At 46.0% G+C, this 13,137-nt stretch overlaps 1 protein-coding gene and 1 pseudogene across 2 annotated transcripts in view; both read right to left on the reverse strand.

Annotated features, from left to right (window-relative positions):
* The window catches only part of Ubac2 (UBA domain containing 2), a 148,976-nt gene that overhangs the window by 94,919 nt on the left and 40,920 nt on the right, over positions 1-13,137 (reverse strand). The window lies entirely within an intron of this gene.
* LOC116913837 lies at positions 11,563-13,022 on the reverse strand (annotated as a pseudogene).

The following is a 13,137-nucleotide window of genomic DNA, read 5'->3' on the forward strand; positions in this document are numbered from 1 at the left end:
GTGTGTGTGTGTGTGTGTGTGTGTGTGTGTGTGTGTGTGTGTGTCTAGTGTGTGTGTGTGTGTGTCTACAATCCCAGAGCAGGGAGGCAGAAACAGGAGGACCCCTGGGGCCTGGCTTGGCAGCTAGTGTGGCTGAGGTAGATGCAGTGAGACACTGGCTCAAACATAAATGCAGGCAAGGAGGAGGACAGCTAATGTCGGCCTCTGCCCTCTACACATGATCCTGTATTAATCACTGATAAAAATAACTAGAACAGAATGTGGAAATGAATGTCAGAGACACTACATCACATTATTCTTGTATTACTAAGATAACAAAAGCACATGACTCCAGAGCATGAGACAGCAGCACTGGGAAGGGGTGTCCAAAGGGAAGAAGTTCCTTCCTTCCTGGAAGAAGGAAAGGTCTCATGTCTGCTCAAATATGCTGGTTCAGATGACATAAGCAGGAAAGGCCCTGAGGGAACTCACCCTCTCCTACCCTTTATCGTTTATATACAAAATTAAAACCTTTAAATTCATCTTTATCACAGGAACAAGACAAATGGACAGGCCTAATACTACAGCAAACAGTTTCATCAGACACAGCCCTCTACAATCAACACAGTATGGAGCACCCTGTGGAGTGAGAAAGCACTCAGCTGACAAGGGCTGCTACCAGGGTATCCAGAACACCCACAGTAACAGGCCCCCTGCACAGGCTCACATGCATCCACAACAATCCCGTGAAAAGCTGCTCGTCTTCATGTATCACCCTGAACCAACACTTCCCCATGCACTGAGATGACTGTTAATCAGGAGGAAAGGGGCTGGACAGACGCCTCTGTGATTAAAAACCGCTTTCCCAGAAGTCCCGGTTCATTGCTGGCATGCACATGGAGACTCACAATCGTCTGCAGTTCCAATTCCAGAGCATCCACTGCCCTCCTCTGACCTCCACAGGCACCAAGTACACATGTGTTATAAAGACATACATGCAGGCAAAGACACCCATACACATGAAGGGAAGGGAAGGGAAGGGAAGGGGAAAGGGAAGGGAAGGAGAAGGGGAAAGGGAAAGGAAATAGAACAAAACAAGTATGGGCAAGGCCTCAGAATCTAGAATCCCCATGTGCTATGGGCAGGGATGCACACAGTGTAACCATGGAAACAGTGATTTTTTTTTCATGAAAAAAAAAAAAAAGGATTACCCTTCACTTCTGAGTTGATACCAAGAAGAAGTGAAAGCAGGTGCCAAGGGGTTGTCTGTGCACCTATGTTCATAGCAGCACCATCCACAAAAGCCAAGCAGGGACCACCCAGGAGTCTGATGACAGAATGGGTCAGCACAGCGTTGTGTGTTTGCAATGGAATTGTACTTAAGACTGTGTGTTCTTACGTATTCCATGAACTATGCTCAGTGAAATGGAACAGTTATAAAGTCCAACCCTGGGCCTGAGAGACAACTCAACAGGCACAGTGTATACTGCACATGTGGGACCTGAGTCCAGCAGTTTAGGACACACAGAGCGGATGCTGCAGCGCTCATGTGTAATCCCAGCATCCCACAGTGAGGTGGGAGGGGAGGCAGAAGCTCCAGGCACTCAGGGACCAGCAGGCCTGGCATACACAGCAGTGAACCAGGGAGCTGGGGCTGTCCTCTGACCCACAAATGCTCACTGTGGAATGTGTGGAAATTTTAAAAAGACAAACACTCCACAATTCTACTTCTGAGATAGAGCAGTTCAGCTCAAGAAGACAGAGAGCAGACCACAGGGGTCTGAGGTTAGTGAGAAATAATCACCCAGCGGACTTCAGTTTGGGAAAACAAAAATGATTCTGCAGACTGGACACATAACAGTGTTGAACTGTCCATTTAAAATGACTAAAATTTGGGGTAGGGAAGGTAAAATAGGAGAGATGAGAAAGTTGGGAGACATAAAACAAAACTAAGGATGTATGTAAATCAAGCACTCTCTGTAAAGTAATTTAAAATATAATTTCTAAAAAGAGTTTGAACACAGGAACCCTGGACGGTGGGCAATGCTTCCCTCAGAAGATAAGAGTTGTTGAGTGGAAGTCTCACTGCCAAGCTGTTGGTTAGGGCTACCCCAGAGGCCCTCCAGCAGAGGCTCTGCCACTTCTCTTGGTGGCCCACTCCTACTAGATGTAAGATCCCGGTGCTGAAAGCACGGCACACCTTGGTTGAAGACAGAGAAATCAGCTGAAACTGACCTGAGAACCTAATCCCATGGGCTCCCAGAAGGCGCTAGCATGCCACTGTGGGAGGAAGTCATCAATGGATGCTAGCCAGCAGGAATCCCTGGATACTATACTACTGCCTGCCTGGCAAAATCTGCAACGGTGCAGCAGCAGGGCGAGGGCTGTGGGGTGACCAACCACCTTCTACAGGAAGGAATCTGTGTCTCATACTGTGTTACCTGTCAAAAGCCCATGACTCGGGGGGTTATAGGCCCTATGGCAACCTTAATGAGAATGTCCCTAGAAGCTCATATGTTAGAATACTTGGTGCCCAGTTGGTGGAACTGTTTGAAAAGGATGAGGAGGTGTGGCCTTATTGAAGGTGCCACTGGGGGTCGGCCGTAAAGTTTCAAAAGATTTGTCCTATTCCCAGTATCTGTCAGACTTGTGGTTGTGTCTCAAGATGTTAACCCCTGCCACAGCACTATGACTGCTGCTATGCTCCCTGCCATGATGCTCATGGACCATAACCCTGTAAGTTGCCTTGGTCATGGTATCCTACCACATCAATAGAAAAGAAACTAGCACAGGCCCTGAGGGAAAGCCTTAGTTATTTAGTAAATGTACACGCAGTCATGCTGCCCTCTAAATATTTACATGTGGGCCAAGAGATCAGCTCTGCTCTCAGCCTTGGCCAGGGAAGCACTGTCTTCACGGCTACAGTGAACACAGACCAGGAACTGGTCACAGTGCTCAGTGCCCTGACTTAGCATTACCTGTACCTGTGGGTGTAACTGCCCACAAGGCTCAGGGACTGTGGCAGAGGAAAAAGAATGTAAGGGACAGGGGATGGAAATGATGGGAAACTGTCTTCAGGACACAACATGGCCACTGCACTCGAATTATCCACAGCTATGCCTACCTGCCTTACAAGACTGCGCCAACGAGACCAGTTGGCATTCTAGCAGGCAGCACTAACTGGACTGAATTGGTGGAGGAAGAACATGAAGGAAAGGGGAGGAGGAGATACTGAGGAGAAGGGAGGAGAGGTAGATCAAGGATACATTGCATCATGGATGAAATGGCCAAAATAAATAAAAGTATATTTTAAAAGTTAAGATGGTGTATTTTGTTTACATGCATATGTATTTTGAAAAATATGACCTATTAGTTGCCATGCTAGCCTAGGAATACATGGTTATATGCAGGAAATATGTTTCCTAAAATAAACAGGACGCTTCTAACAAGGGAAGCAAAAGTCTATAAACCAAGAAGATGTCTTGGAGGACTAAAGAGTGGGCCAATGTAGGGTACTACTTAATAAAAAAGCATGGGTACATGAATGCGAAAATATTTGCATAATCTACCACTCATTTTTTATTCCAATGTTAATAAGATTTCAAATCAAGTTAAAGTGCCACTGATCATCTGTGTATCATATAGAAACATAGTAACCTATTAAGACAGCATCCATCACCAAAAAAGAGACAAAAGTGAATGGATTAGAAACGGGTGCATGTGCAACTAACTGCATGGGAACGCTTACATCGGCTATGCTGCCACAACTAACTCCTCTGGAAACAAGTCTCTCCGCCCCAAACCCTGTCACTTCCTTTAAGGCAAGGCTACAACCTATTTCTTGTTGTCTCCTGCTCCCACTTGATGTCCTTAAGGTGTGAAGTCCATTTTTGAGCCACTGCATAGCTGAGGAAAACATATCCCTAGCGGAATCACGAGTCCATTTGTCTAGGGCTCCAATGGGAAGCATGTGGCAGCTCTTCCTTAACAAAATGAGAAGGAAAAGGAGGTGGGAAAACAGCCAAGGGTCTGTAAATACATACCTGCAAGTGAGATATGCCACAGATAACTCCTGTTCCTAATTCTAAAGCCTATGATTGTTGACTGCCCCCAAAAAAAGTATGACATTAAGTGCTAGAAAATAAACCATGTACCACAGGCAAGGACAATGCCTTGATATGCAAAGAAATGCTACAGCCATATGTCCTTGTCTCCAGATCAAAACTGTCCAGCCACCGCAACCTGTGGTGCTGGGGGTGGGGGGACCACAATATACATATGCATAGAAGTCAAAGATACCATTTCTCAGACACTGCCCACTTTGTGGGGTTGGAGGTATCTCTGATTGGCTGGAAACTCCAGGGATCCCCCTGTCAGAGTTTCCCCAGCACTGGGATTGTAAGTCACCATGCTTGGATACATGGGTGACTGAGTGAATGAATGACTCAGAGTTCCGGGGCGCAAGCCCAGGCCCTCACGTTTAATAAACACTTCACTGACTGAGCTAGCTCTGTGCTTAAGCACTTTGCTGAACTGTCTTTGCTGGGATTCTTCTGAGGCTGCAAGGCCTGCAAGTAACAAGAAACATATAAGAGTCACAAAGTTGAGCTGGAGAGATGGCTCAGTGGTTAAGAGCCCCGACTGCTCTTCCAGATGTCCTGAGTTCAATTCCCAGCAACCATATGGTGGCTCACAATCATCTGTAAAGAGATCTGATGCCCTCTTCTGGTGTGTCTGAAGACAGCTACAGTGTACTTATATATAATATATGAATAAATCTTAAAAAAAAAAAAAGTCACAAAGTTTTGTGTCTAGAGGCCATCTGTGATGGTTTGCATATGCTTGGCCCAGGAAGTGGCACTATTAGAAAGGTGTGGCCTTGTTGAAGGAAGTGTGTCACTGTGAGGTGGGCTTGGAGACCCTCCTCCTAGCTGCCTGAGGATGCTCAGTCTGTTCCTGGCTTCCTTTTGATGAAGATGTAGAACTCAGCTCCTCCTGCACCATGCCTGCCTGGATGCTGCCATGCTGCTGCCTTGAAAACAGACTGAACCTCTAAGCCTGTAAGCCAGCCCCAATAAATGTTGTCCAAAATTTATGTTGGTCAAAGTGTCTATTCACAGCAATAAGACCCTAACTAAGACAGAAGTTGGTACCAGGGATTGGGGTATTACTATGATAGGCCTGACCGTGCTTTCGTTTGGAAGGATGTGGATTCTGGGACTTTGGATCTGGAAAGCAGTAGAACGCTTTAAATGGGGCTTAATGGGCTATCTTAGTAGGAATGTGGAGAGTCATTTGAATTGTGCAGGCCTGGCCCAAGAGTTCTCAGAGAAGAATTTCGGCATGTGCTGTAAAGACTGCTTTTGTGGTATTTTGGTAAAGAATGTAGCTGCTTTTTGGTCCTGTCTGAAGAGTCTGCCTGAGGCTAAGGTGAAAAGACTCAAATGGACAAAGGAAGCCTCAGAAACACCCACCACAGATTTTGTTCTCTGGCTAAGTCTCATGAAGAGCACTTTAATGAAAAAAGGGAAGTTGAGAAAGGAAAAATAGAAAATACAAGGTTCAAGTATTAAAGGGGCACCAGAAAGTGAAATGGAGCTGAGTCCTGTGCTCAAGGATATTAAATTGAATTAAGGGAGAAGTGACCCCGGGGCAAGATCCCACCCAGCTACGTTTGCTCCAGGCAACTTAGTACAAACCTTTACCTCAGGAGACAGGCACACAGATCTCTAAATCCAAGGTCAATCTACAGAGCAAGATCCACGACAGCCAAGTTTAGGCAGTGAAGGGTTAGAAAAGAGGAAGCTGGTGATGATGTAATAGAACAAGGGGGCCAAGCTCCAGCTCCTGCAGGCAGCAGAACTCAGCAGCTTCAGCCATGTGCCTCTGGCTTTATAGTCAAGAGGAGAAGGAGACTCCTGGGACAATTGATGCTGGCTATCTGGAGCTAAGAGAGAGATCAGCATCACTGAGGTGAAATCTTCTGAGAAGTGTTTTTTGAGAGCTGTGTTCCAGAGATCCCAAGGTTGTTCCTCGTGCTGTAGCTAGACTTGGTAATGTGTAAGAGTCACCCAGGTGGTACTGGTTTTGAAGCATGAAGGGGTCATGAAGAGCACCTGAGGCACAGTACAGTGAGAGGCCATGGAAGGCCATTGGTGAAGGTGCGCCCTCAGTTGCAATTGATGGCCTAGGACTGAAGGGGTCAAGCAAAGTTGTTGAGGCTTGGAACCATGAAGAGAGCCTAGGAGAGGCTACTGGTGAAACCCAGATGCAACAGAAGACCCCAGTGTACTGGAGACACCAGTACCATGGGATGATCACCAAGAACAACAGCAGCAGTGTAGTGTGGATCAACTTGAAGTTAAACTGCTATAGAGGGCAGAGCTGGAGAAGTGAAGTCAGCCCTTTGGAGGATCATGTGCGGATCCCAGACATTGAAACAAGCTGTAACATTGAAGCTGCCCTGGAGACCCAAAGATGTTAAAGATGCCAGAGTCACCGGCTATCTGCTGAGGAAAGCTGCTAACAGGGAGTGGAATCAACGCAGGAGAAAGAAATTTGTCATAGTCAACAAAAATGAAAAGTGGTTGAAGACTTAAGGACCCCTTTGACATCAGACATGGAGATGACAGAGTTTGAAGTCTGCCCAGCTGGTTGCCTGACTTAATTTGGAGATTACAGCTAAATGATTAGATGGATCTTGGAAGAGACTTTGAACTTTGGACTTTTAACATTGATGATACTGCTATAGACTTTGGAAATTGAACTAAATGTACTTTTTTATTATACTATGTTTAGGTATGGCCTCCATAGACTTATGTGTTTAAACAAGTCTATGGAGGCTAGGGAGTGGCACTATTAGAAGGTGTGGCCTCATTGGAGGAAGTGTGTCATTGTGGGGGTGGACTTGGAGACCCTCCTCCTAGCTGCCTGGGGATGCTCAGTCTGTTCCTGGCTTCCTTCAGGTGAAGATGTAGAACTCTCAGCTCCTCCTGCACCATGCCTGCCTGGACTCTGCAATGCTGCCATGTTCCTGCCTTGATGATAATGGACCGAACCTCTGAAACTGTTAGCAAGCCAGCCCCAGTTAAATGATGTCCTTTATAAAATCCATGTTGGTCATGGTGTCCGTTCATAGCAATAAGACCCTAACTAAGACACCATCCATATGGAAAGTGTTAGAGTAAGACAGAAACACTAACACAACCATCACCTGAATGGTCATGTGCTCAATTTACTCGTTAGCTCGAAAGGAAGACCTGTATACAACTTTTCTGGGTAACAAAGGCTGCAGTTTGTTATCGAGGGGAAAAGAAACAGCATGAATAGCTGTCTGCCTCAGCAGGAGGGTCATGTCTTCCAGAATAAACAAGGTAAAAGTGCACACAAAAGACCGCAGCAAAGACAAATGAGGACAAGACAGTGAGGCCCCCACAGCTGGACCGAGTCCCCAGTGGGCCGCAGTGTTCCAAGAGGACAGAGATGGGGGTCATTAGTGACTCCTGGGTCAGTGCTGAGGCCCCATCCTACCAGCTTTCATTTAGACCCCTCCAGAAACATGGAAGACCAAAATAAAATACTCACAAAGTAAAATGCAAAAGCAGAGGAGTCTCTCTAACCGTAGAGTATCAAGGCTAACATAAGACAGCTTGGATTAATCATGATTCAGGAAAAGACTCCAGCACAGCCACCCAGCCCCAAGTTAGGACAGAGAAATTTGCATACACGCAGAACATTTCAAATAGGGAGGGACCAAGAGAACTCGTATTGGTGTCTACAGAACCTAGGATACAAACTACCAGGTCCATGGCAATTCACAGAGCCCCCAGGTGGTGGGAACAGTGCTTCAGAGGCAGAGAAACCTCATACCCAGAGTGCCAACTCCAAAGTTCACATTTCCTGTAAAGGCCTCTCTGGACAGGATAGAAATGTACCACACAAACAGGCTGTAGGTCCTCAAAACCCATCTACTCCCCTCCCCCCACCTTGCTTTGGACCTCGCTCTGTCCCTGAGGCTGAAGGGTGGAAGTTAACCAAAGGCTAGAAGCACCTGGCTTCCAGGTGAGTCCTGAAAGGGGAGCATGGAGGGCAGTTAGGCAATTTACTCCCAACTCCTTCCTGCAGAGACTCACAAGGCTCTCTCCTATCAGGTTCTATCGCCTTCAGCCTGCCTGTCTCTGGTGAAGGATATTAGGCAACTCCAAGGGTTCTGCCCTACAGACATTTGCTGCTCCCTGTCTATCTGAACTGTTTCTCCTCCATCAAAGCAGGGACAGCCATGCATGGACTCCTACAGATGCCTGGCCTACTTCGTGGAAGCCACAAAAATGAATCTCACCAGGGATTCCTTACTATAAGGCTTTCTGTAATGAGGTTGGTTCATTCTTGTGGGCAGCCACCTCTTCCTGGTACATCTCCCTCTTGACATGAAGAGCACCCCAGTGTCCACTCTACAGCTGGTGAGTGACAGGTTGTTTCTACTTTGGGACTGTTACAGGCAAGGCTCCTAGGAACGCTTTTTACCTGTCTTTTGGCCTCACTGGCTGTACGTCGAGGAGTCACCTGGGCCATAGCATCTGCACACCTTCACCTAGTACTTAATACCAGAAAGTTTTCTGTGTTTTAATTCCTGCCAGCAACACGCATGGTTTCTGAGTAAAGGTGCCCAGCACGCACACTGTAACCCTCATCTCCATGAGCACCGTGTGCATGGGTGATGCTATTTTGCAGGTTTAGTTTTGATTTTCGTGATCACAAATGAAGTTAGCAGACATGGTATTTGCTGATCATGTGGACACATTTGGGGTTTTTTTTGTTTTTGTTTTGTTTTTTCTTTTGAGTGTCTGTTCAACTTGCCCACTAGATGGCATAGTTCTTCCTAGACACAGATCTAGAAGAGGAAGTCTTCTGTGGAGAATACCGATGTGCTCAGTGAGATCAAAAAGGAGAGGTCTGTCTGTTCCCTCAGAAATGACTATTTCTGAAAACCAACTATAACGAAGACGGTAAGTACATGACCATGGTACATGATACAGACCAGAGCATACAGTCTGAAAACCAGAAACAACCCATGCCATCAACACCTCAGTGTCTTCAACACGTCTTGGGGACAGCAGGGAACTGAGTGAGATAATGGGTGTGAGGTGCTGCCTGACGAATACACACTTCGATTGCGTTTCCCAATTACACAAGTAAAGGCAGAAAATCAAAGTTGAGCAATTAAAAACATTAGACGTATTTCTAATATGCAGACGCCTGTGCACTAAAATAAATTCTCCACCTCACATGCAACTGGGAGCAAAGCTCCTATTTCTTTATCATTCAGTGCCATCGTCTTTAAATTACTGTCACATGTGCCCGAGATAAAGCTCTAAACACAGGGCTTCATCGGGGCTCAGCTTTAGGGGCTTCTGTCTGAGCCTGCCTGTCCGTAAAGTCTCTGCCACCTTCTGAGAATACACTCCAGGCTGAGGACTAAACTCTTGGCCATGGACTTCTGGAAGACACTGAGGACGTCACAGCCCTGGTCCACCGTCAGCCTTCTTTCTCCTCAATGATGACTTCCTAGCATTCCACACAACACCCACACACAGCGCTGAGAGAATAAGTCTGTGAACGCTTGCCCTGCAGTCCTAAGACTTCAGTAGCTACAGGTCTGGTGAGCTCCCGGGTGGAAAGAAGTCCCTTCCTCTGAGGATTCTCCGTGACAGACAATGCTTTTCATGCTTGTTTAGCTAAGCTTACCTAACACGATGGTGGCCATATCCAGGTTCAAGTCATTTCTCATGAGGTAATTAACTGTCTGACATATGCTCATAAACATTTTAAGATGCACAAAAGAGACAGAACTAAGGAAGGCTAAATAAACAACACAAGGAAGTTTCTCTTCATACTAAAGTGTCTATAAATCAATGTGATTAAAAAATACATTTAAATGATTTCTTAGACTTTATTCAGAAATTACTACTATTCAAAACACCTGACCTTCTACCCCAGGGCCCAATGCTTCTGAAACAACAATTGTTGGGACACTGTCTGAGAAACTGAGAGGCAGGGGACAAGGGTTCCGAACTGTCAAATCAGAGTGCTAGGGTCATGCGGTCAGGACTCCTCCCCTTTCACAGAACCATCTCCGTTGTCATTCTTGCTCTTCTCCTTGGGGACTGGCCTGCTACCAACCACTGAGGGCTTGCTGCTCACTGTCCCCATGCAGGGACAGGCCAGGTGAACAGTATTATAGCAACCCTCTAGCCATAGCACTGGAAGGAGATAATCAGGATAATATGCTCTCACACTTACTATGGTTGTGAACCATTTAGACCGTGAACTATCTGTGTCTGTAGGAACACTTTAACAAAGGAGTCCCATCCTACATACAGACATGTTACACACATGTATTAACACCTTGGAGCCTATTCTACATGCATACATGCTACACACATGTAATAACACTCTACTTCCAACAGTGTCTTTTTTTGTTGTTGTTTTTTTTAACAACTGTTCATTTATTGGTTAGTGGGAATACAGCCCATCAGAAACGCACGACATGCATTTGGGGGAGAGCAATTGTGTACTGCAGCCATTGGTAAACCTGCTGAGTGTGCGAGCAGCGCAGATGGTACCCAAGGAAAAGGCAGGGATGACTTAGCTGTCTATGGTGGCTAAGATTCCAAGTGAAAAGTCTTTGGGTACAGATTTACTTTTTGTTACTCAGGAATTACATCAAAGAGGAAAGCCCTATCTGCCCCCTGTTCTTAAACTAAAGGCTAAGGGGGTTGGAATCATTTGATAACCCACCATCCAAATCAAGTTCATTGCAAATTGTAATCCAATTCCCCTTCATTAATTTTTCCCTGTCAACCCATACCCCTCAGGATTATACACACTGTATGAATTCAGAAAAGATTAATGTGAATGTAAGGGGTATGTATTCAACTCCAGCATCTTTGTCACATAGCCAATTTCTTTTAGATGCTTGCTATAACAGATGTATATAATAAATTAAATAATTCCAGTGACACTTAAGAGGACAAAAAGATGGAGTGACTGGAATATCATATTTTGGGGAAGAAGCATTTTTGACCCAGTCCTCACAGCTGTACCTGGAGACCTGCCTTCCAGCCCTGGGAGATGTTTTTTGTATAGCCCAGTCTTACAGGGCTGAACAGTCCAGGACACGAAGGCATCTGGCTGAGTTCACTCATGTGGAAGCCGAGTGTCCTTTCCTGACCTTCGAGGACCTCCTGAACCATCTAGGGGACCTGGTGTGTGACGTGATGGCCAGAGTCTTGAAGTCACCAGTGGCGAGCATTCGGATGCCATTGAGTGGATAATAATTAAAAACTGAATAATCATGTATGGTTTATTTAGTACAATGATTATAACCTATAGTACAATAAAACATCTCCATAACTAAGGAGTGATATGCCATGTATTTTCTCAAAATTTTGTATTGAGTATTTTATTAATGTCATTTGCTGTTCAAGTAATACCTACTGCTTTTTCTGATAATGGGAAGAAAAAACATAAAGAGAAAAAGCTACTACCCCCAACAGGAAGTCAAGAGACAATTGGGCATTTGTTCTTTTGTAGAGGCAGTCTCAACTCTTTACTTCCTTCCTGCTTCAGGGCCACGTGGTTATGGCCTGCAGCGCTGGAGAAATCATGGGTACAAACACACGTCTCGGATGTGATACCTGTTCAGAATCCAGCTTAGAAATTGTTCCAAGCCCAAGCCATACCCTCCGTGAGGACATGTACCATATTTTCTCTGATCTGTATACCAGTAATAAGGAGTGGGGTCAATCCCTTCCCTTTCATAGCCTTCTAGAATCTCCTCACTGTCCAAGGAGCGCATTGAGCCTCTCACAATCTCACCGACATTAGGCATCAACACATCGACAGATTCAGTAAGTCGAGGATCCTCAGGACAGCACTGCATATAGAAGGGCTTGATCTCCACAGGAAATCGACACAGCAGGATTGAATCATTAACGGTGTCTGTCATCAGTCTCTCTCTGAACTCATAGAACGTCCCGTCTTCTTTCTTTACATCATGCTCCCTCAGCCACTCAATGGCATCCGAATAATTCATCCGCCAGAAAGGCCATTTGGGGGCTTTAAATTTCGGGTTAAGGTCATACACTATGCTTGCCACTGGTGACTTCAAGACTCTGGCCATCACGTCACACACCAGGTCCCCTAGATGGTTCAGGAGGTCCTCGAAGGTCAGGAAAGGACACTCGGCTTCCACGTGAGTGAACTCAGCCAGATGCCTTCGTGTCCTGGACTGTTCAGTCCTGTAAGACTGGGCTATACAAAAAACATCTCCCAGGGCTGGAAGGCAGGTCTCCAGGTACAGCTGTGAGGACTGGGTCAAAAATGCTTCTTCCCCAAAATAGTCAAGCTTGAAGAGTGTGGCCCCACCTTCCACCTGGTGATCATGGACCGAGCTTTCAGGATCATCATGTGCCGGATGTTGAGCTGGATGTCCACATCAGACTCCTCATTGATTCCAACAGTGTCTTAACTGAATCATATTGATTTAAAAACTGGGTTCTCCTACTAAATATATAAACTGACCTATAGACTTTAGTGCTCAAAACCAAACCTCAAAGTGAGACCAAACACTTCATAAAGTGCAAGGAACCCTGTCATCCCTGGGATACGAGAAACCCCTCTTTGGCAAGAATCCTCTTACATTCCAAAGTACAATGAGGGATGGTCGGGAAGTCTCTGAGTGAGAGGCAAAGGAGATGTACGTAAACGCAGACCCTTGACCCACTGTCTACTGTCACACAGTCTGCAGCTACTTCTTTATTCTGTAATCCTCCCAACCTGCAGTCAAGGTGGAGAGCACAGGAGGGCCATCCCACCGCCTCACGCATGCAGGCCTCTCACCACATCTCAGGTTGGTCAGTGTCCTTGCAGCTGGTTCTGGGCTCAGACAACTGTCCACCACTCCACCACTCCCCCATCTCCATGTGTTCACTTTCTTACCTATCCAGCAACGGTAATCGCTCCTTAGACACAACTTGTGCCATGCCCCAAGCACATGGTGTAGGAGTGGAACATCAAACTAGGCTAGGTGTGGGATAGCCATACAAACACAAGGCACAGAGCTGTGGCAAGGAATCATCCAGGCCAGCCCAGCTTTAT

The sequence above is a fragment of the Rattus rattus genome, chromosome 12, assembly GCF_011064425.1.
Source record: "Rattus rattus isolate New Zealand chromosome 12, Rrattus_CSIRO_v1, whole genome shotgun sequence".
NCBI classification, from domain to species: domain Eukaryota; kingdom Metazoa; phylum Chordata; class Mammalia; order Rodentia; family Muridae; genus Rattus; species Rattus rattus.